Source organism: Hyperoodon ampullatus (genome assembly GCF_949752795.1).
Source record: "Hyperoodon ampullatus genome assembly, chromosome: 5".
In the NCBI taxonomy this organism is placed as follows: Eukaryota; Metazoa; Chordata; class Mammalia; order Artiodactyla; family Ziphiidae; genus Hyperoodon; species Hyperoodon ampullatus.
Window position 1 is genome coordinate 75,565,442 of NC_136918.1, and position 20,807 is coordinate 75,586,248.

At 43.3% G+C, this 20,807-nt stretch overlaps 1 protein-coding gene across 1 annotated transcript in view; it reads right to left on the bottom strand.

Moving 5' to 3' along the window:
- The window catches only part of NEK11 (NIMA related kinase 11), a gene marked incomplete at its 3' end in the record, with an annotated part of 277,346 nt that overhangs the window by 87,616 nt on the left and 168,923 nt on the right, over nucleotides 1-20,807 (bottom strand).

Genomic DNA, 20,807 nt, shown 5'->3' on the forward strand with positions numbered 1-20,807 from the left:
TGGTTATAATGAGAGAAATTAATAATTTATGGCTCACCTGCTCTATTTCAAAACAAGCAACGCATTTCATATTGTAGTAATTGTGGACTTTAGAAAAATGCACTGTAGTAAATAGACTACCCTAAAACGTTACAAAAATGTGTTGGGTTTCATTTTATAACATCAGGTAGGGTTTGGGCAGCCACTTTTTATGCATGTGGTAAAACCCAGCATCACTTCATTTTCCAACGTATAGAAGAGGAGTGATGCTGAAGGCATCCCTGGTCAATACTGGTCAATGAGGCCAAAGCAGTAATGGGAGACTCCAGTGCCCAGCCCAGGAATAGAGGGCAGGCACCAAGCATAGAAACAGAAGAAGGAAAAACAGGTCCCTCCCTTCTTCTGTACACTTGTGGTCTCCAAACTTAACAGGGGCAGCCTTGAGTCAGACAGGAACTTGGCAGGAAGAAAAGCTAAGCACACATCTGCAAATGCAGGTGATGATGCCAACCAGACAAGCTGGACCTAAACCTGGCTTCTCCACTGACTGTGCTGGTCAAGGGCAAGTGGCTTGACTTCCCAGGTCTTAGTTTCTGCATCTGTGAAACTAGTGGTTAAGTCAGATGATGGTTAAGGAGGCTTCCAGTGCTCAAACCCTATTTTTCTGGCTAAAGAGCCAGATGCACAGAGAGTGTGGTAAATTGCTTTCAAAGCCCCATCCTCGTGCTCCTATGCCATTCCTCACATCAAGAGGTGGCGATCTTCTGCCATCCCTGGAGCTGGCCCTGTAGCTTGCTTTGGGCCACAGCACAATGCAGAAATAATGCTGTGACTTCTATAACTAGGCCTTAAGAGGCATGTAGCTTCCATTTTTTACTCCCTTGGAAACCAACAACCACATAAAGAAGTCCAGGCTGTCCTCCTAGAGAGATCATGTGCGGAGAGTCCCTGGAGCATGAGAGGCCATAGGAGGAAAAGAGAGGCCCCCAGCCAACAACCAGCACTACCGTAGGACACACGAGTGAGGCCACTGTGGACACCCAAGCCAACCTCTCAGCCAAATGCAGCCTCAGGAGAGACTCTACACAGTATCACGCGGAGCAGAACAGCTGTCTTGTGAGCCCTGGCAATGCGCAGAGTCAGGATAAACAAGAAATCATCCTTTTAAGCCACTAAGTTTTGGGATGTTTTGTTGTACAGTAAAAGATAACTGAGGCATGATTTTGAGTTCACTCAAATCAAATACTCATGTATTTTCTGCTCTTATGTCCCAGCACCAGCACAGACCCTGCCATGCAACAAACGCTAAGTCTCATCTGTTCGGGTCTCCTCCAGCTTCTGTGATTTGCAAGGAAGGAAAACAGAAAAATGGCAGGAAGTCTGGGTTCTCCCCTACTCAAAGTATTGTACTTCATTCCTGGGAAAGTGGAGGAAAAAGCACACTGCTTCTTAATTCTGCATCCTGGTCAAGTCAGTTAACCTCTCTAAGCCTCAGTTTCTTTAATTATAAAGTGATGAGAATAACAGTCTCCATCTCACACAGGGCTCTATGAGATGCAAATGAAATAATACAAAGCCTTTACTAGAGTGTATGGCTCACTGGAAATATCCAGTCAATGGAAAAAGAGAGTTCAGTAGAAGAGAATGGGATGGGGAAGGGACAGAGACATGAAAGATAAAGAGGTTCCACTCACTGTGCGGGCCACACAGCATGAAAAGTCTCAGGAAGCAACTGAGTGGAACCAATGCAACAGAAACAAAAGAACCAGAGACAGGGCTGCAGGAAGCACCCAGATGGCTGTGATACATCACTCACATCTTCCCAACACAGAGGTTAGGAGCACTGTCCATGGGTGTGGGAAGGGCAGAAATATTTCTAATATTATAGAATGAATGAATGAATACTAACTTTTTTTTTTTTTTTTTTTTTTTGCATTACGCGGGCCTCTCACTGTTGTGGCCTCTCCCGTTGCGGAGCACAGGCTCCGGACGCGCAGGCTCAGCAGCCATGGCTCACGGGCCCAGCCGCTCCGCGGCATGTGGGATCCTCCCAGACCAGGGCACGAACCCGTGTCCCCCGCATCGGCAGGCGGACTCGCAACCACTGCGCCACCAGGGAAGCCCATAACTTTTATTAAGGTCTTAATATGTGCTATTGTTGTACCAGCTTACATCTATTAATTCATTTAAACTCTATCAGGTTTGCTATTTTTCTTCCCATTTAACAGTTGAGAAAACTGAGGCACAAACAGTTTCCATAATAGACCAAGTACACGCAACTAGTTAGAGGTGCAACCGGCAATGTCTCCAGGGCCTGACCTCTTAGCTACTCCACTACACGTACACAGAGTAGAAATCAGGGCTCCAAACCCAGAGCAGCCCACGATATTGTTGGAGGAACTAGGGTATAGACTCAAGAGAAGACCTAAGAACAATTCCTTGGAAGATATATATAAAATAGAGTGCAGCCTGGAAACAAAATGCAGCTAAAGGAGGGGAGGTGGGAGGGGTGGGTTCTTCATCAACAGATTCCGACTTCATGTTAAAAGAGCAGTTTAAGCAGAACAGCGATTCTCTAAATATGGCCTCGACCCAAGGGGTGTGCCTTCTCACGGTGGAGCAAGCAATTCCAGCCGTGATCCAGGTGGGCATTTGGGACCTTTGCTGACCTCCCTTCCTGCCCCTGAAGACTGTAACCCCAGAGGTCATGGGCAATGACTGAGCTGAACCTTCATTCCCAATAAGGGACAAGTCATTTTCTATCTCTAGGCTGCAGAACAGGGTATTACAATTTAAACTGCCAACTACACCCATTGAAGACTTTGTAAAATTTTGAAATAATTTCAGACTTACAGAAAATTTGCAAAAATAATGTGAAAACTCCCACTTACCTTCCTCCCTGATGTCATTGCTATGCCATATTTATGTTATCATCCCCCACCTATGCAAACACACCAAAGTTTCTCAACCTGGCACTACTGACGTTTGGGCCGGATAATTCTGGCTGGTGTGCTGGAAGATGTTTAGCAGCATCCCTCCCCTCAACCACCAGATGCCAGACACTCCCATCAGCCCTTCCTTTGACCCTGAAACTAAAAAACCAAAAATGTCCCCAGACACTGCCAAATGTCCCACCAGGAAAAAAATCTCCCCTTGTGGAGACCCACTGACATACATACATCTCTATCTCCGCATACATATTTTCTCTACTGGTTAAATCTGGAACAGCTTGAGGATCAAAATAAATGATTTTAATGGGTTATAAGCCATAGGATTAAAATAAGAAGCCAATTGTACCTTTTAACATTTGAATGAAATTTTGTCTATTTTGACAAAGAGACAATTTATAACATAGATCAGGTTCTACACTTTTCACATTAAATAACAATTTAGGAAAGGAGTTAAGGAGCTTGTTTTACTGTGTTACGACTTAACGTGGCAACCAGCTCATTCCTAGTGTTCCAGAAATTATCATTTAATGAACACAAATGACCTCAATAGAAATACACTCATCCCCATGAGTAAAGGGGGAAAATGGAAATGAACTGCATGCCTTTCTAAAGATGTTCCCTGGGTCTGCACCATGTTTGCGCTTAGCAAGAAGTTCAGTCATGGAAAAGACCTTTCGGGAGTGTATCATGGCAGGTGCACTGTGGGGATTATGCTGCTGATTGGAATTTTTGCATTTTCTCCTTGTTTCACAGTTTAAATTGATCTCTGCCTGAGCTCAGTGGCCTGTGGAACACCCGTGTCTCCCTGGGGGCCACATTACAGTGTCGCCAGCCTTCAGTCATTCCAGCCAAATGCCAGGAAGCTCATTTTCAAATGTTTTGAAAATAACCTAATGGTTCCTTGGCTGATGAACTTAGATGTTCTTCAAGTTTCCTTCCCTCCTAACCATCAACCTCTCTAACAGGAATGTGCCTTAGAGGCTCAAGGAATATCTTTTTAAGATTCAGCTCTGAAAAACTGTCCCACAGATTCAAGTTCAGTCAAACACCCAGATTTGTTTCAGAAACAGATGCAGTAATTTGGCTAATTAATTAGAAATTGCTTCTAAGGGGGAAAGGGTAGCTGTTATAATGTGTTCTCTAATAACTCATATTTATTTTTTAATCTGGAAAATATAGAAAATTATCAAAAGAAAATAAATATCACCCCAAATTCCATTACCATTAACATATACACCAACAAAAATACACACACAGTCTTTTCTAGGTAGATCTATCTTTTATATATTTGAGATTATACTATATATGTATGGTATACATAGAATACACAGACATATACACTTTTGTTTGGATTTCTATCCTATGCTATTAAAAATTCTTTAGATACATAATTTTAATAGTTACACAACATTGTACTGTAAAGCTATATGAATTTATTTATCTATGTCCCTGTCATTGGACATCTAGATTGCTTCACTTTTTTTGTAAACAACATTGCAATGACTACCTTTGCACCTAAATCTTTGCCCCATGTTTACAGTTATTTCTTTAGGTTAGCCATTCAGAAATGAAATTATTGAGTCAAAGAGTGTGAACATTTAGAAACCACCCTCTTTCTCTGCTCTGGCCCTTTTCTTCACGTTTCCACCCATCCCAAGTAGCTTATTTTCTCCACAATGAGCTTCGATGCCTTCATACTTTTTTCAACCTTTATAAAATGTGCTTTCCTTCAAGAAAATATATGATAGATTCATTATCGCAAAGATGATTGATAAGGCTTATATGTTATCTCGGGATACTTGTGTTTCAGTAAGGGATATAGCCTCACATCAGAGGAATTAATTTCTAATAGCAGGAGTGTAGGCAGCAGCAAGCAGGCATGTCAGAGGAGGAAGTCAGGTGGTGTGTTCACAGAGTTGGAAAAATCACATTTTTCCATTTAGTTATCAGCCAGTTCTGTCTGACTAAATAATCCAGATTATCTCCTCACTTCAGAGCTTTCACCCTAGTCGTGGTGAAAGATTTAGTTTATACACATGTGCGTACCATGTACACACACACAAAGCCACTTTATTACTCAGTTTTGTTCAATTCAGGTAAATTGTATTAAATACCAATTATGTTCCAAATGTATACAAAGTTGAGGGAGACAATATGGCCACAGCCCACCATTTTGGGACAGATAATCCATTCCATATCCCTGGGGTACTCCTGCCAGTACCCTAGTGACTCATTGCTCTTTCGGCAGTAAATTCCCCCATCAAATCCTCCTTTGATGCATGTCCTCCATGCTGGTAGGATTACACAAGCTAGGTTGAGAAACCCATTAAAATCAAACAAATATAAACCCAACAGCTACCCTAACTCAAGGCCATTTCTTGCCTGGACCACACATCAGCCTCCTTACTTCTCTTTCTGCCTCCTCTGTGGCCTCGCTTTAGTTCATTTCCTTCACAATAGCCACAACTTTGTCACTATGTACAGAATAAAATCCAGACCCCGCCTCCCTTACAGATTAAAGTACTATCACAGCTGGCCACACCTTGCATGACCTACCTCCTGATGATCTTTCCAACATCATCTATTTCCACTTGTCCGACCAAATGTGCTCCAGCCATGTTGGTCTCTTTCCTTCAAACATAGTAAGATCTTTCCCGTCTTGGGGTCTTCTCACTGGTTGACAGTGCTCTTGCCTCACATGTTACATGACTGTCTTTCTCATCCTTCAGATCTCAACTGTAGGTCACCTGCTCAGAGGGTCCCCCTATTTGAATTAGGCTTGTTTCTACCACCACTCTGGCCGACATATCATAGTGTTTGTTTCTTTCTTTTGAGGCACTTAGCCAAAGATATACTTAAAAGTTTTGTTTGCTAGTATTTGCTCCATGAGGGCAGGGACCACGCCTGTTGAGTCATTATTAACTCAGAGCTGACAACCAATAAACTCTTTCTGAATATGCTGATGAAAGAAAAGCAAACATTGGGGTAATGAAGTCAAACAAAATATTCCTCCGTTTCTACCTCACCAGAAGATTTTACCTAAATTCATAGCTTCTCAACCCTGCGAAAACTTCTTTTTTAATATCCTTATTGGAGTATAATTGCTTTACAATATTGTGTTAGTGTCTGCTGTACAACAAAGTGAATCAAATATATGTATATGTATACATATATCCCCATAGACCCTCCCTCTTGAGCCTCCCTCCCACCTCCCTATCCCACCTCTCTTGGTGTCAAAAAGCATCGAGCTGATCTCCCTGTGCTATGCAGCAGCTTCCCACTAGCCGCCCATTTTATATTTGGTAGTGTATATATGTCAGTGCTACTCTCTCACTTCGTCCCAGCTTCTCTTTCCACACCATGTCCTCAAGTCCGTTCTCTACGTCTGCATCTTTATTCCCACTCTGCCACTAGGTTCATCAGTACCATTTTCTTAGACTCCATATATGTGAGTGAGGAATATATATGTATTTGTTTATATATATACATATATATATATATTTGTTTTTCTCTTTCTGACTTACTTCACTCTGTATGACAGACTCTAGATCCATCCACCTCATTACAAATAACTCAGTTTCATTCCTTTTTATGGCTGAGTAATATTCCATTGTATATGTGCCACATCTTCTTTATCCATTCATCTGTTGATGGACATTTAGGTTGCTTCCATGTCCTGGCTATTGTAAACAATAGTGCTGCAGTGAACACTGGGGTACATGTCTCTTTTTGAATTATGGTTTTCTCAGGGTATATGCCCAGTAGTGGGATTGCTGGGTCGTATGGTATTTTTAGTTTTAGTTTTTTAAGGAACCTCCATAATGTTCTCCATAGTGGCTGTATCATTTACATTCCCACCAACGGTGCAAGAAGGTTCCCTTTTCTCCACACACTCTCCAGCATTTACTGTTTGTAGATTTTTTTGATGATGGCCATACTGACTGGTATGAGGTGATACCTCACTGTGGTTTTGATTTGCATTTCCCTAATGATTAGTGATGTTGAGCATCTTTTCATGTGTTTGTTGGCAACCTGTATGTCTTCTCTGGAGACGTGTCTATTTAGGTCTTTTGTCCATTTCTGGATTGGGTTCCTTGTTTTTTTTAATATTGAGCTGCATGTCCTGCTTGTATATTTTGGAGATTAATCCTTTATCAGGTGCTTCATTTGCAAATATTTTCCCCCATTCTGAGGGTTGTCATTTTGTATCATTTATGGTTTCCTTTGCTGTGCAAAAGCTTTTAAGTTTCATTAGGTCCCACTTGTTTATTTTTGATTTTATTTCCATTACTCTAGGAGGTGGGTCAAAAAATATCTTGCTGTGATTTATGTCATAGAGTGTTCTGCCTATGTTTTCCGCTAAGAGTTTTATAGTGTCTGGCATTACATTTAGGTCTTTAATCCATTTTGAGTTTATTCCTGTATATGGTGTTAGGAAGTGTTCTTTTTTTTAATTTTTGAATTTTATTTTATTTATTTTTTTATACAGCAGGCTCTTATCAGTCATCAATTTTATACACATCAGTGTATACATGTCAATCCCAATCACCCAATTCATCACACCCCCACCCCCACCCTGCTGCGGCTTTCCTCCCTTGGTGTCCACACATTTGTTCTCTACATCTGTGTCTCAATTTCTGCCCTGAAAACCAGTTCATCTGTACCATTTTTCTAGGTTCCACATATATGCATTAATATAAGATATTTGTTTTTCTCTTTCTGACTTAGTTCACTCTGTATGACAGACTCTAGGTCCATCCACCTCACTACAAATAACTCAATTTCGTTTCTTTTTATGGCTGAGTAATATTCCATTGTATATATGTGTCACATCTTCTTTATCCATTCATCTGTTGATGGACACCTAGATTGCTTCCATGTCCTAGCTATTGTAAATAGAGCTGCAATGAACATTTTGGTACATGACTCTTTTTGAATTATGGTTTTCTCTGGGTATATGCCCAGTAGTGGGATTGCTGGGTTGTATGGTAGTACTATTTTTAGTTTTTTAAGAACCTCCATACTGTTCTCCACAGTGGCTGTATCAATTTACATTCCCACCAACAGTGCAAGAGGGTTCTCCTTCCTCCACACCCTCTCTAGCATTTACTGTTTTTAGACTTTTTAATGATGACCATTCTGAATGGTGTGAGATGATATCTCATTGTAGTTTTGATTTGCATTTCTCTAATGATTAGTGATGTTGAGCATCCTTTCATGTGTTTGTTGGCAATCTGTATATCTTCTTTGGAGAAATGTCTATTTAGGCCTTCTGCCCATTTTTGGATTGGGTTGTTTGTTTTTTTGAAATTGAGCTGCATGAGCTGCTTGTAAATTTTGGAGATGAATCCTTTGTCAGTTGCTTCATTTGCAAATATTTTCTCCCATTTTGAGGGTTGTCTTTTTGTATTGATTACGGTTTCCTTTGCTGTGCAAAAGCTTTTAAGTTTCACTAGGTCCCATTTGTTTATTTTTGTTTTTATTTCCATTACTCTAGGAGGTGGGCCAAAAAGGATCTTGTTGTGACTTAGGTCATAGAGTGTTCTTCCTATGTTTTCCTCTAAGAGTTTTATGGTGTCTGGTCTTACATTTAGGTCTCTAATCCATTTTGAGTTTATTTTTGTGTATGCTGTTACAGAGTGTTCTAATTTCATTCTTTTACATGTAACTGTCCAGTTTTCCCAGCACCACTTATTGAAGAGACTGTCTTTTCTCCACTGTATATCCTTGCCTCCTTTGTCATAGATTAGTTGACCGTAGGTGCATGGATTTATCTCTGGGCTTTCTATCTTGTTCCACTGATCTATGTTTTTGTTTTTGTGCCAGTACCATATTGCCTTGATTACTGTAGCTTTGTAGTATAGTCTGAAGTCAGGGAGTCTGATTCCTCCAGCTCCATTTTTTTTTCCCTCAAGACTGCTTTGGCTATTTAGGGTCTTTTTTGTCTCCATACAAATTTTAAGATTTTGTTGTTCTAGTTCTGTAAAAAATGCCATTGGTAATTTGATAGGTATTGCATTGAATCTGTAGTTTGCTTTGAGTAGTATAGTCATTTTCACAATATTGATTCTTCCATTCCAAGAACATGATATATCTCTCCATCTTTTGGTATCATCTTTAATTTCTTTCATCTGTGTTTTATAATTTTCTGCATAGAGGTCTTTTGTCTTCTTAGGTAGGTTTATTCCTAGGTATTTTATTTGTTTTGTTGCAATGGTAAATGGGAGTGTTTCCTTAATTTCCCTTTCAGATTTTTCATCATTAATGTATAGAAATTCAAGTGATGTCTGTGCATTAATTTTGTATCCTGCAACTTTACCAAATTCATTGATTAGTTCTAGTAGTTTTCTGGTAGCATCTTTAGGATTCTCTATGTACAGTATCATGTCATCTGCAAACAGTGACAGTTTTACTTCTTTTTTTCCAATTTGTATTCCTTTTATTTCTTTTTCTTCTCTGATTGCCATGGCTAGAACTTCCAAAACTATGTTGAATAATAGTGGGGAGAGTGGACATCCTTGTCATGTTCCTGATCTTAGAGGAAATGCTTTCAGTATTTTTGTTTGTTTGTTTGTTTGTTTGTTTTTTGCAGTATGCAGGGCTCTCGCTGTTGTGGCCTCTCCCATTGCAGAGCACAGGCTCCGGACGTGCAGGCTCTGTAGCCATGGCTCACGGTCCCAGCCACTCCACGGCATGTGGGATCCTCCCAGACCGGGGCACGAACCCGTGTCCCCTGCATTGGCAGGCGGACTCTCAACCACTGCGCCACCAGGGAAGCCCATGCTTTCAGTTTTTCACCAATTAGAATGATGTTTGCTGTGGGTTTGTCTTATATGGCTTTTATTATGTTGAGGTAGGTTCCCTCTACGCCCACTTTCTGGAGAGTTTTTATCATAAATGGGTGTTGAATTTTGTCAAAAGCTTTTTCTGCATCTATTGAGATGATCATATGGTTTTTATTCTTCAATTTGTTAAGATGGTGTATCACATTGATTGATTTGAATATATTTAAGAATCCTTGCATCCCTGGGATAAATCCCACTTGATCATGGTGCATGATCCTTTTAATGTGTTGTTGGATTCTGTTTGCTAGTATTTTGTTGAGGATTTTTGCATCTATATTCATTAGTGATATTGGTCTGTAATTTTCTTCTAGGTTGTCCATTTTATTGGCATAGAGTTGCTTGTAGTAGTCTCTTAGGATGCTTTGTATTTCTCCAGTGTCTGTTGTAACTTCTCCTTTTTCATTTCTAATTTTATTGATTTGAGTCTTCTCCCTGTTTTTCTTGATGAGTCTGGTTAATGGTTTATCAATTTTGTTTATCTTCTCAAAAACCAGCTTTTAGTTTTATTGATCTTTGCTATTGTTTTCTTTGTTTCTATTTCATTTGTTTCTGCTCTGATGTTTATGATTTCTTTCCTTCTGCTAACTTTGTGGGGTTTTTTGTTGTTCTTCTTTCTCTAATTGATTTAGGTGTAAGGTTAAGTTGTTTATTTGAGATTTTTCTTGTTTCTTGAGGTAGGTTTATATTGCTATAAACTTCCCTCTTAGAACTGCTTTTGCTGCATCTCATAAGTTTTGGGTCATCATGTTTTCATTGTCATGTGTTTCTAGGTATTTTTTGATTTCCTCTTTGATTTCTTCAGTGATCTCTTGATTGTTTCATAGCATATTATTTAGCCTCCATGTGTTTGTATTTTTTCCTGAAATTGATATCTAGTGTCATAGGATTGTGGTCGGAAAAGATGTTTGATATGATTTCAACTTCCTTAAAATTACTGAGGCTTGGTTTTTGACTCAAGATGTGATCTATCCTGGAGAATGTTCCATGTGTACTTGAAAAGAAAGTGTATTCTGTTGTTTTGGGATGGAATGTCCTATAAATATCTATTAAGTCCATCTGGTCTAATGTGTCATTTAAAGCTTGTGTTTCCTTATTTATTTTCTGTTTGGTGTTCTGTCCATTGGTGTAAGTGGGGTGTTAAAATCACCTACTATTATTATGTTACTGTTGATTTCCCTTTTATGGCTGTTAGCACTTGCCTTATGTATTGAGGTGCTCCTATGTTGGATGCATAGATATTTACCATTGTTATATCTTCTTGGATTGATCCATTGATCATAATATAGTGTCCTTCCTTGTCTCTTGTAATAGTTTTCAATTAGGGAAAATAACACAGAACACCAGAAAAGCAAAGCTAAAGTAGAACTGCATAAAAAAATAAAAGTAAAAAACAAAAATTATGTTATAAAACATGGAGATCCCAAAAGACTAAAAAAAATAAAAGAACTAAAACAACAACAAGCAAAAAAAGATAGAAAAAGAAACCAAAAAGAAAAGCCAGACCCAACTACAGAATGAATCAAAACATAATAAAATTTATAGTAATAATTATGTTTCCCTGGGGTCTCCGCTGTAAGTGTCCTTGCACATGCCATGAGGCACAGCCCACCTCTGTCTCCCCAAGAGGCTTTCCTGCCTCTGGGCTGGTCTCTGAACCTGCTGTGGTACCTCTGGGGACCTCTCAGACTCTGATCAGGCCCAGTTCCAGCATGTGCTGCCCCCAAAGTCCACAGCTGCCAGAGCTAGACCGTTTGCTTTCATGGGAACACTCATTGTCTACTCAGATATTCCATAGATGCAGGGGCTACCTAGCTGACCCCGGGGATTTAACCTGCACATTGTACAACTGATGATGAAAAGATTTTCAATCCTCTTCCTCAGTCACCCCGTCCCTGGGGTTCAGCTTTGGTTTATCCCCACCTCTACATGTGGTCGACCCACAGGAGTCTGGTCCAGAGGCTGCCTTGGATCTCTTGGGTCTGCCCCAGTGAGAACAGGGCACAGACATGGTATGAGTACTTGGATCGTGGGAGCCCAGGCAGTGCCAAATGCACAGGGAAGCTAGTGGCCATGGGCGCAAGAGATGTGGCCCAAGTGAGGCCTTTTCTAGTGCCCAGCATAAGGCCCATGAGGGCCAGTCCTGGCTGGGGTTTTACTTGCACCCAGCAGCAGGCGTTCAAGGGTCATCCTTGAGCGGGCTTATTCTTTTAATTGCCCTGCAGCCGGCACTTGAGGGCCAGCTCTGAGGGAGCTCTTTTTTTATTGTTCAGCAGCCAGCGTGCAAGAGCCAGCCCTGAACGGGCTTCTTTTATTGTCATTGGCAGGTGCCTGCGTGTGGGGAGAGAGAGGCTACAATAGTGGCTCCTCCCACTGCATGTGACTCAGCAGTAGCACCCTGCTTCCATGGCAGTCCTGTCTTCCTCCATAGGCATTCCTTGTTGTGGCTTTCCTCCCTCCCGTCCCCTCAATCCGTCTCCCCACAGCCAACAGCAGTTCTCACTCTGGGCCTGTTCTCCAGTCCCCATGCACCAGCTCCCAGCCTGCTTGCACACCTGTGAACACACGTCCCAGTCGGGACACGTAGGGCCCGGGTACAGACTGTGTATTTCTCACTCTGTCCCGTCTGCCACAGATCGGCCGCTTCAGCAGCTTCTGACAGCCTCAAATGCTTCCCTTCTGTCCCCATCGATTTCCCCATCGGGGGTTTCCCCAGTGGAGAGGGGGTTTCCCTGAATTCAGGAATCTCTCCTCTGCGTCAGTTCCCCCGCCCTGGGGTGCAGGTCCCATCCCACTTCCTCTCCTCCTCCTTCTCCCTTCTTATTTTCCATCCTACCCACTTATGCAGGAATCTTTATAGTCCTTTCCGGTGTCCAAGGTCTTCTGGTAGTCTTCAGCTGGTGTTCTCTGAGAATTGTTGCATCTATAGATGTATTCCTGACGCATCCGTGGTGAGAGATGAACTCCACATCCACCTACTCCTCCAACATCTTGAATCTTCCACCCCCTGAGAAAACTTTGGATACATTTCTCCCACTGAATTTTTTCAGAGGCGTTTATTTGCAAAGCTTCATTCCAAGCCAGCTGACTGTGTATCTTCTGCTTCCATCTGCCCTTTCTTCTTGGTTCCCAGTTGTTCTATTATAAGGCTATTTTCTGCCTGCTTCTGAGGTGACCCCAGAGGCAGATATGACCTCACAGGCTCCCCACAAACTACAGCTTCCTCTGGTGGAATCCTTGTCATGAGCCTTCTGGGAAACTTTCTGTTGCAACCTCCCAAATGGTCCCCAATGAGGAACTTTGCCTTTCAGAAGATGGCCACTCTGTGGGTTGCAGTCATTGCTACAAACTTTCCTCCCCTGTGGCCACCACAGGGCATACACCCTCAGGCACTGTGGGACGCACAGCTTTTTGGGGGGTAAGAGCCAGCTGTGGGGTGCCTGAGCAGCAGGCTCAAGAGTTCTCAGCCCAATTCAGCTTTGTACTCACTGGTCTCCCAGGCTTTCCTGGCTTCATGGCTCATCCTCCCTGGAGCAGGTTCACTAATCTTCCCACTTCCACAATCTAGTAGACCCTATGTTATTTTTCTATAGATCCTGTGGTCCTACAGATCCCTACAGACCCAGGAACTGGACCCCTTATTGTCTGGGTCACAGATTTATCCACCTTGGCCTCAACCATATATGTATGCATACATATAATTAGAGGATTCTGATTCCTGGAAAACATAAAAATCTCATAAAGAATTCAGTGGTGTAAATAAGCAATCCAGGAAGATTTTCTATGAGCAGTATTTTGTTGTAATATGACACCTGTATAGACACAATGGACCAAATTCTCAAAAAAATTCTCATCTGGATGATCTGTAACAGAACATGAGAGTAAACATATAAATAGTTAAAAGGTTTATACCAAATCAGAGCTACACAGCATCTTACATTTTTATCTTTAGTTCTTAGAGGCAAGCCCCAAATACTGTCATTTGTACATATCACAAGCATTGTTTTGCTCCTTGAAGTTTCAACCTTCGATCTGAAAGTTGATAAGATGCTGTCTTGAAAATATATAATTAAACAATTATTCAACCATAGTTCTATATCAATATTCTTGCTAGAAAAAAAAACCCACCTTATTTAGCATCTAAATTACCTAAAACAGTTTCAGCTACAAGTAACTGAAAACCTACATAAAATAACTGAAACAAAGAGTCCTAGTATGTTACTTTTCAAGTATTCTCAGAGCCCTCTCTTTCCCAGGAAAATATATCCTCATACTTTATGGCCAGAATCAATTGCATGTTCATCTTAAACCAATTGCTGACAAATGGAGCCTGATGGCCAGACTTCTAGAATGGAACAGGATTTACCTAAATCATGAGGGAAGGGTGGCCACTGGCACAGAGCTGAGACTCTGACTGAATGGACCAGAGGAGAGGGGGCACAGCCTAGTGGTTCAGAGCCTGGGCTTTGGAGCAAGACTGCCTGAGTTTAAATCCAGCCTTGCCACTTGCCAGCATGTGTCTTGAATAAGTTATTTAACCTATAGGTGCCTCTATTTCCCCATCTGTGTGATGGGTTGTTGGGAGAATTAAATATGTTAGCATTTTTAAAGTGTATAGATATGTGCCTGGTACATATTAATATGTGTTTGTGAAACGAATTGCTCAAGAATGTGTGCTGGGTGCACAACAAATATGCACAGCATCTTGGCATGAACCTGGTTTAATTTTCTGCTCAAGCTGTTGGAATGGATCACAGCAGTTGAAGACATTTCTTTCTGAAGAATTTTGTCTCTCAAGCTGTTGCTGATGGTCATGTATCCAAGAGACTCCGGTCATGGTGTGCAGGTCAAGCTGAAACCCGGTTTCAGAGGAGAAAGGTGAAACAAGGGCGGAAAAGAGGCTCTGCCATCCCCTTAAGGAACAAAGCAATGAGAACCCACACAGAGAAGCCTAGTCCCATGAGGCATGTCTGTTCTGACTGTCAAGACAGTTGGCCTTCGTGTGGATGAAGAGGAGATGGCCGAGGGACGAGCCAAAGAGAGGCCAGGCTGGGGACGTCAGATGCTGCATCCCTCACTCCTCCACTTGCCCTAATGAATGCCTTCCTCTTGTTAAATGAGAGAAAAAGAACTGTAAGTTGGCTAAAAACAAACAAAGCATCTGTTTAAGAGAAATTTTGAGCAACTCTGAAACTTAACGAGTTGGAAATAAACCAATGGGAGAGGCTTTAGTTATAAAGTTGGGTGAATGAAAACAATTTACACAGCTCTCTTTGAGGCTGAATATATGGATAAAGAAATAAAGCATTGTTATCAGTAAAATGGTAACTAGTATACCTGTCCCTCGAGGAGTGAGCTGTGAATAAATGAGTGACAGGCAACCAGCTGCCATATGACCTTAGTTTGGGAGCAGTTTGGGCACCAATGGCCCCTGAGTGATTGTACATCTATTTTCGGACATTCTCAAGAGCCTCTTGAGGCTTCTGCTTCCCGCTTCCACACCTTGAGGCTTCTGTCTCCATCCAGTGCCCTCCATGCTCTCTGGGCAGGCAGCCAAGCTGACTCCCAAAGATGTGTCTAAGGAGGTGCACTCTAACCAACACAGACACAGACAGTTTCACAGCTACAAAGTGTCCTGTTTCCAGAGGCTGAAAGCTGCTCCAAGCTAGTGGAAACAGACGCCTTCACGTGCTGCCAGGCCTGAGACCACAGTCTCCATCTGCTGAACAATCCCAAGCAGCAGAGATGTATAAACATATGTACAAGATGGATGTAACCTTCCATTTCAGGTCCAGCCACTGAGAAAAGCACAGCCAAGTCCATCTCACTCAGACCCCCAGGCATGTCCTCCTGTTTAAAGGTCCCTATGTCCGCAGGGGTTAGGGGCAAAGGGGCTGATCTCCTTCACCTCCTGGTCACCTCCCTTCGGAGAGCCATCCCACAAGGTGACACGAAACCATACAGAACCCTCTTCCCTACTCACCCTCAGTCATTCTGGACCTGCTTTCTTCCTGAGATGTCTCATTTGAGGGCACACAGGAACTCCTCCAAGCTGAAAAGTCACGCTTGGGCCACAAGCAGCCAAAGAAGTGACCTTGATGCAGGCTAAGGACTCACACATCTCATTATGTGTATATGAATATCATAAATCTATTGTAGTTCTTTTATAGTTTTTCTTCTACAAAAGAAAATGTAGAAGAAATGTGTTATTTTTACTGAAGTAAAATCTGCATTCAGTAAAATGCCCAGATCTTAAGAGTACAATTTCAAAAATGTATATACCCATGTAGCCACAGCCCAAAACAAGATAAAGCACACCTCTCTCATCCTGAAAGTTCCTTCCTGCCCCCTTCCAGCTAATCCCTACCCTCTGTAACCACAGTTGTTCTGGTTTCTATCACCATAGATTCACTTTAAGACTTTATTTCAGTTGCCCTTCACTGGCTTGGCCTTTCACTCTCCTTATCAGGCCTTCACGATGTAACTACAGCTGGCCTGACATCTCCAATCTCAGCCACCTTCTTGCTCACCCTGCGGTTTCTCCAACTTGCTGAGCCCTTTCACGCCCAGGGCCCTCCCACGTCCTCCTCCCCTCTCTGGGGTGCTCCTCTCCCAACCCCCTTTCCATACATGGAGGGCTGCCTTTTCCCATCCTTCAGGTCATGGCTGAAAAGTCCTCTTCTAGAAACTTTTCTGACCCCTTTCTAGGTCTCCCCATGCCCCCAGTGCCCAGTTCCTCTATTACTTCAATTTCTTCCTTTCCTAGTCACGCTCATCTGTTTGTGGATGGGCTTATGCGCTACCTGTACCAATAGGCACTCATTCATTCATTTATTCCACAGTATCTACAGAGTATTTGCTCTGGGCTTTCTAAGCACTAAACTAAACACTGTTCACGATGCTGGGAATATAGCAGTGAAAAAAAAAAACCCAACCAGAATCTCTGCCCTACTGGCTTGCATTCCAGTGGGGGGAGACAGACCATAAATGAATAAGCAAACAAACAGTGGTAACTCAGATGCGGATAAGGATTTGAGAGAAAAACAAAGCAGGGAAGGGAAAAGGGCATTCTCAGGCCAACAAGTGCTATTTTACATAAATTAGTCAGAGTCCTCCCCAGTAAGACAGCATGAGCAGACTTGGAGGCATAGAAGCAGCAAATCATTTGTGTATCTGGAGGGGAGGGTATTCCAGGCTTCCAAAGGCAGGAACATGCCTGGTGTGTTCCAGAAACAGGAAGACGGTTAGAATGGCTGGAGTGGGGCGAGCAAGGGCAATTTTCATAGGGATGGGAGGATGGGGAGCTAGAAGGCCTCCGACCAGACTCTGCCGCTTATTCTGAGTGAGATGGGGAAAGCTCTGGGATACCAGTTAGAAATTACCTCAGTGATCCACTGGGGAGGTGACAGTGGCTCTGGCAGTGGGGTAGAGGTGCTAAGTGGTGATAATATTCTAAACACACCTTAAAGGTCCAGCCAAGAGGTTCTGCCTGTGGACTGGATGTGGAATGTGAATGAAAGGGTGTGAGTCATGGCTGGCTCAAGAGGCGCTGATTGGGACGGAGGCTGGGTTTTATTAGTCTACTTTGGGATACTCTTAGTTCAGGACATCCACTAGAAGTCCACATGACTTCTAACCCCACTCCAGGGAAAATTGGAGATGTGAGTCTAGGGTTCCAGGGAGACAGAACTGAAGAAGACACAAAAGGGGGAGGTGACAGTCTGTGGATAGGACTTAAATACATGAGGGGGCATGAGATGCCCATGAAGGTGGAGTTGTGTCTGTTTGGTTCACCACCATACATCCAGTGCCCAGAACACTCAAATAGGTGATGTATAAAGGAATGATCCGAGCAAAACCCCACCCACTTTCTTTTCTGCAAGTTGCTTTATTAAGCTATTGTCCATCTCCTTCAAATCATATCCACAAACAGCCCTGAAAAATGTCGCTAAGTTACAGAAACCAAAACACCAAGGTGACCTTATCCATTTTCTGCACACTCAGATGAACCTTTACATCTGAGTTTGATCTCATTAGAAGCCAAGCCCTTCCTCATCTGCATTCGTAATACATAGGAAGACAGTAGATGCCGTTCAGCACAAAGCCATAGGCCAGAGCTGATGGCACCTTTGTGGAGGCTGCCCAGAAATCAGGACGCTGATGTCCTAACTCCTATCTCACTGCCAATGACCACCGTCTGCCCAAGAGAAAGGCCTTAAGGAGTGTGTATTGATGGGAACAGAGCCACATCTGCAAAACTCAAACTGCGAACAAGCCGCCCCCCCTCCCCGACCCAGCTCCTGTAACATCGAACGTGCCTCTGTCACTGCATTGGGGACCGCTGGATGTGACTGTCAGCGTGTCCGTATTTCACCACTAATGCCTGTTCCCTCCGCATTATCAAAGCCTCCTAACTGCAGTGTTGCTCGTCATTGCCAGGTTCGCAGCAAGTTGGCATCCGCGGGTTGCTTTAGGGTTTCACAGACACTCATGGGCATCCACTACAGAATTCTCAAGACATTCTGGGTTACAGTCGGGAATGTAAAGAATGGAGAGAAGAAACAAGAAAGCAGGGCTGATGGAGTGGCGCCACGACGCCTACCTGAGACCGTGGGCAGCGGGGTTTTCAGGAGCTGGTGAGGAGGGTCCTCCCCTTGCCGCCCCTCCCCCGTTTCTAGAGTTCCAGCAGCTGGAGGGGAGCCTGCCTCCGTCACTCCCCTCCCTCCCGATAGCTCACAAGCTCTTAATGAACTGCTTCTCTCACCACAGTCCAACAGTCCCAAGGAGAAAGTCCTGCAGTTGAAGGAAGGTTGACTGGAACAGAGAGAGAAAGAAGGTCATGTTCTGAAAGGCAGCCCTCGTGACACACACTCCCTTACTGCAGATTCCTATTTCTGACTCCAGTTCTAGCTTTCTTCCCATATAAATCCCAGAGAGTAAGCAGGAACTTGGCCGTGTGTTTTGAACATAATTTTAAATCAACAGATGTTCCATTTTCACACATCCTGGGGCCGTCCCTTTGGTCCCAAGCATCTCCTTATCATCTCCTTTACCAAATTCCCCAGTAAGTGCTATACTCAACCAGAACTCATACCAGTGGACACAGGAGTGTTTACTGATTCGAATTCCAGCTCTGGCAATGCACTGAGTGGCCTAGGAAATTGATTATTTTTTCTGCTTCAAGTTTCCTCATTTGGAAAGTGGGATGAAAGATGTTACTCCCAGAAACTGCTGGTGAGCACACCATGGGGCAAGGCACCTAAAGGACTTATCACGGCACCAAGTGCGCTGCAAGGTGGCTGTTTATTCACCACAGCAGTCGCTTTCTCTGGTACGATGTGGACCCATGTGCTCCCAGATCAGCAGGTTAATGGAAGGATAGCACCTCCAACAATGTCCCAGGTGTGTCACACCCCTTTCCTCCCAGACTGAACACCAAAATTCTCTCTCCAGATGTAGAAACTATTCAGAAAATAAAATTAAATTTCTCTGTGTAACTGAATCACAAAACAGTGGGCTGGGCCTTTTGTTTGCAAGGGCTGTTTAGGAGGATTTACCTATCCTTTGCAGGCTCTCTTACACCCGTGTGGTCAGGGCACCCCAGTTCTGACAACAGAGAGGGGCAGGAATTGGTGTGTGTACGTGGAGAGGGGGAGGTTGGAGAGAAAAGCCCCGAAGGTGCCACTGCAAGTCAGTCAGTTTTGCGAAAACCTGCGCAAACCTCTGCACCTCTGACCCCAGCTCCAGGAGCAGCGCAGCCGAGCACCGTGCAGGCCGTTGTCCCTCGCTCCCCATCTGCCTGTGCGCCTCAGTCACCCACCGACAAGGAGGTGGCAGAGGGGGTGAACTCCGGCCCGTACCCTGGAAGGATCGCACAGACCCTGCCCTCCTGCCCAGTGTGCTTTGTCTTTATCCACCTATCGCTTCCCTTGCCTCTGTGCTTTGGCGTCAGGGTGAAAAGTGTAGGTGTGATCCTAAGCACAACAGTGGACCTAATTTAAAAGATGCTGGGACTACAGTCTTCTACATGCCCCCTGTGCTGTGCCCCAGACAAGAGCAAGGGTTTGCTGGCCCCTGTCTGACAAGCAATGAGCTGTGCTTCAGCCTGGACCAGAAATGGTAGAGCGAGAAGGGGGAATGACCATGATGGATATGAGGGCTGGAATGGGGACAGGGACAGAAACTGTCACATCAGGGTCACTCCTTCAGCAACACACATTGGGTCTACAGATGCCTGTTACCTGGAAGGTATGACACCTAAACTGTGAGTTCACTAACCCTTCAGCAGGGCTGGCTGCTGTATCGCCTGGGCCACAGGCCAGGGGACATTGATGGGGAAATGATTCAGCAGTAGGGCTGGCTGCTTCTTAGAAGTGATGACAACTGAGGTAATTCAAGACAGAAAGTGTTTCCTCCCATGCATAAAGCTAAATTAATTAGGTCTGATTATGCAAAATAAGAGGTAAATCGGTCCTATTATTTTGACTCAAGAGTTCTGGCACCTTCTATAAAAATTTTTAAAAATAAATAAAAAGAGTAGGAGGAATGAAATCTGTATCCCATAACAGACATGGGAGGCAGGCTCATTTTATTTCTAATTTTCATAACTCAGCACTTTTCCTAGAACTGGCACCAACGTTGCCTTGTACACAGGTCAGTAATTCTCTTCAGTAAAACAGGTCTCAGCTGAGGACCAGATAATGCAATAGCCCCTTAGCTAGTCCTTCAGACGATTGAGTACAGTGCATTTTCTCAGTCATCATGGAGGAGCAGGGATTGTTACTGCTGTGCAGGAGAAGACTGTGTAAAGGAGAGGCTGCAACTAGGGGCAGAGAGTCCGGCTCTGCTACTTACTGGCTGTGCCACCTTAGAGAAGCCCCTGGACCTCACCAAGCCTCAGTTTCCTCTTATGCAAAGTTAGGATAGCACAACGGTTTCATCTTTCAAGGGACCTGAGTTTTAAAGTCAGTGCTTCATACAATAATCAATTATAGACAAAATATTCTGTTTCTTTTTGAGCACCAAATGAAATAGC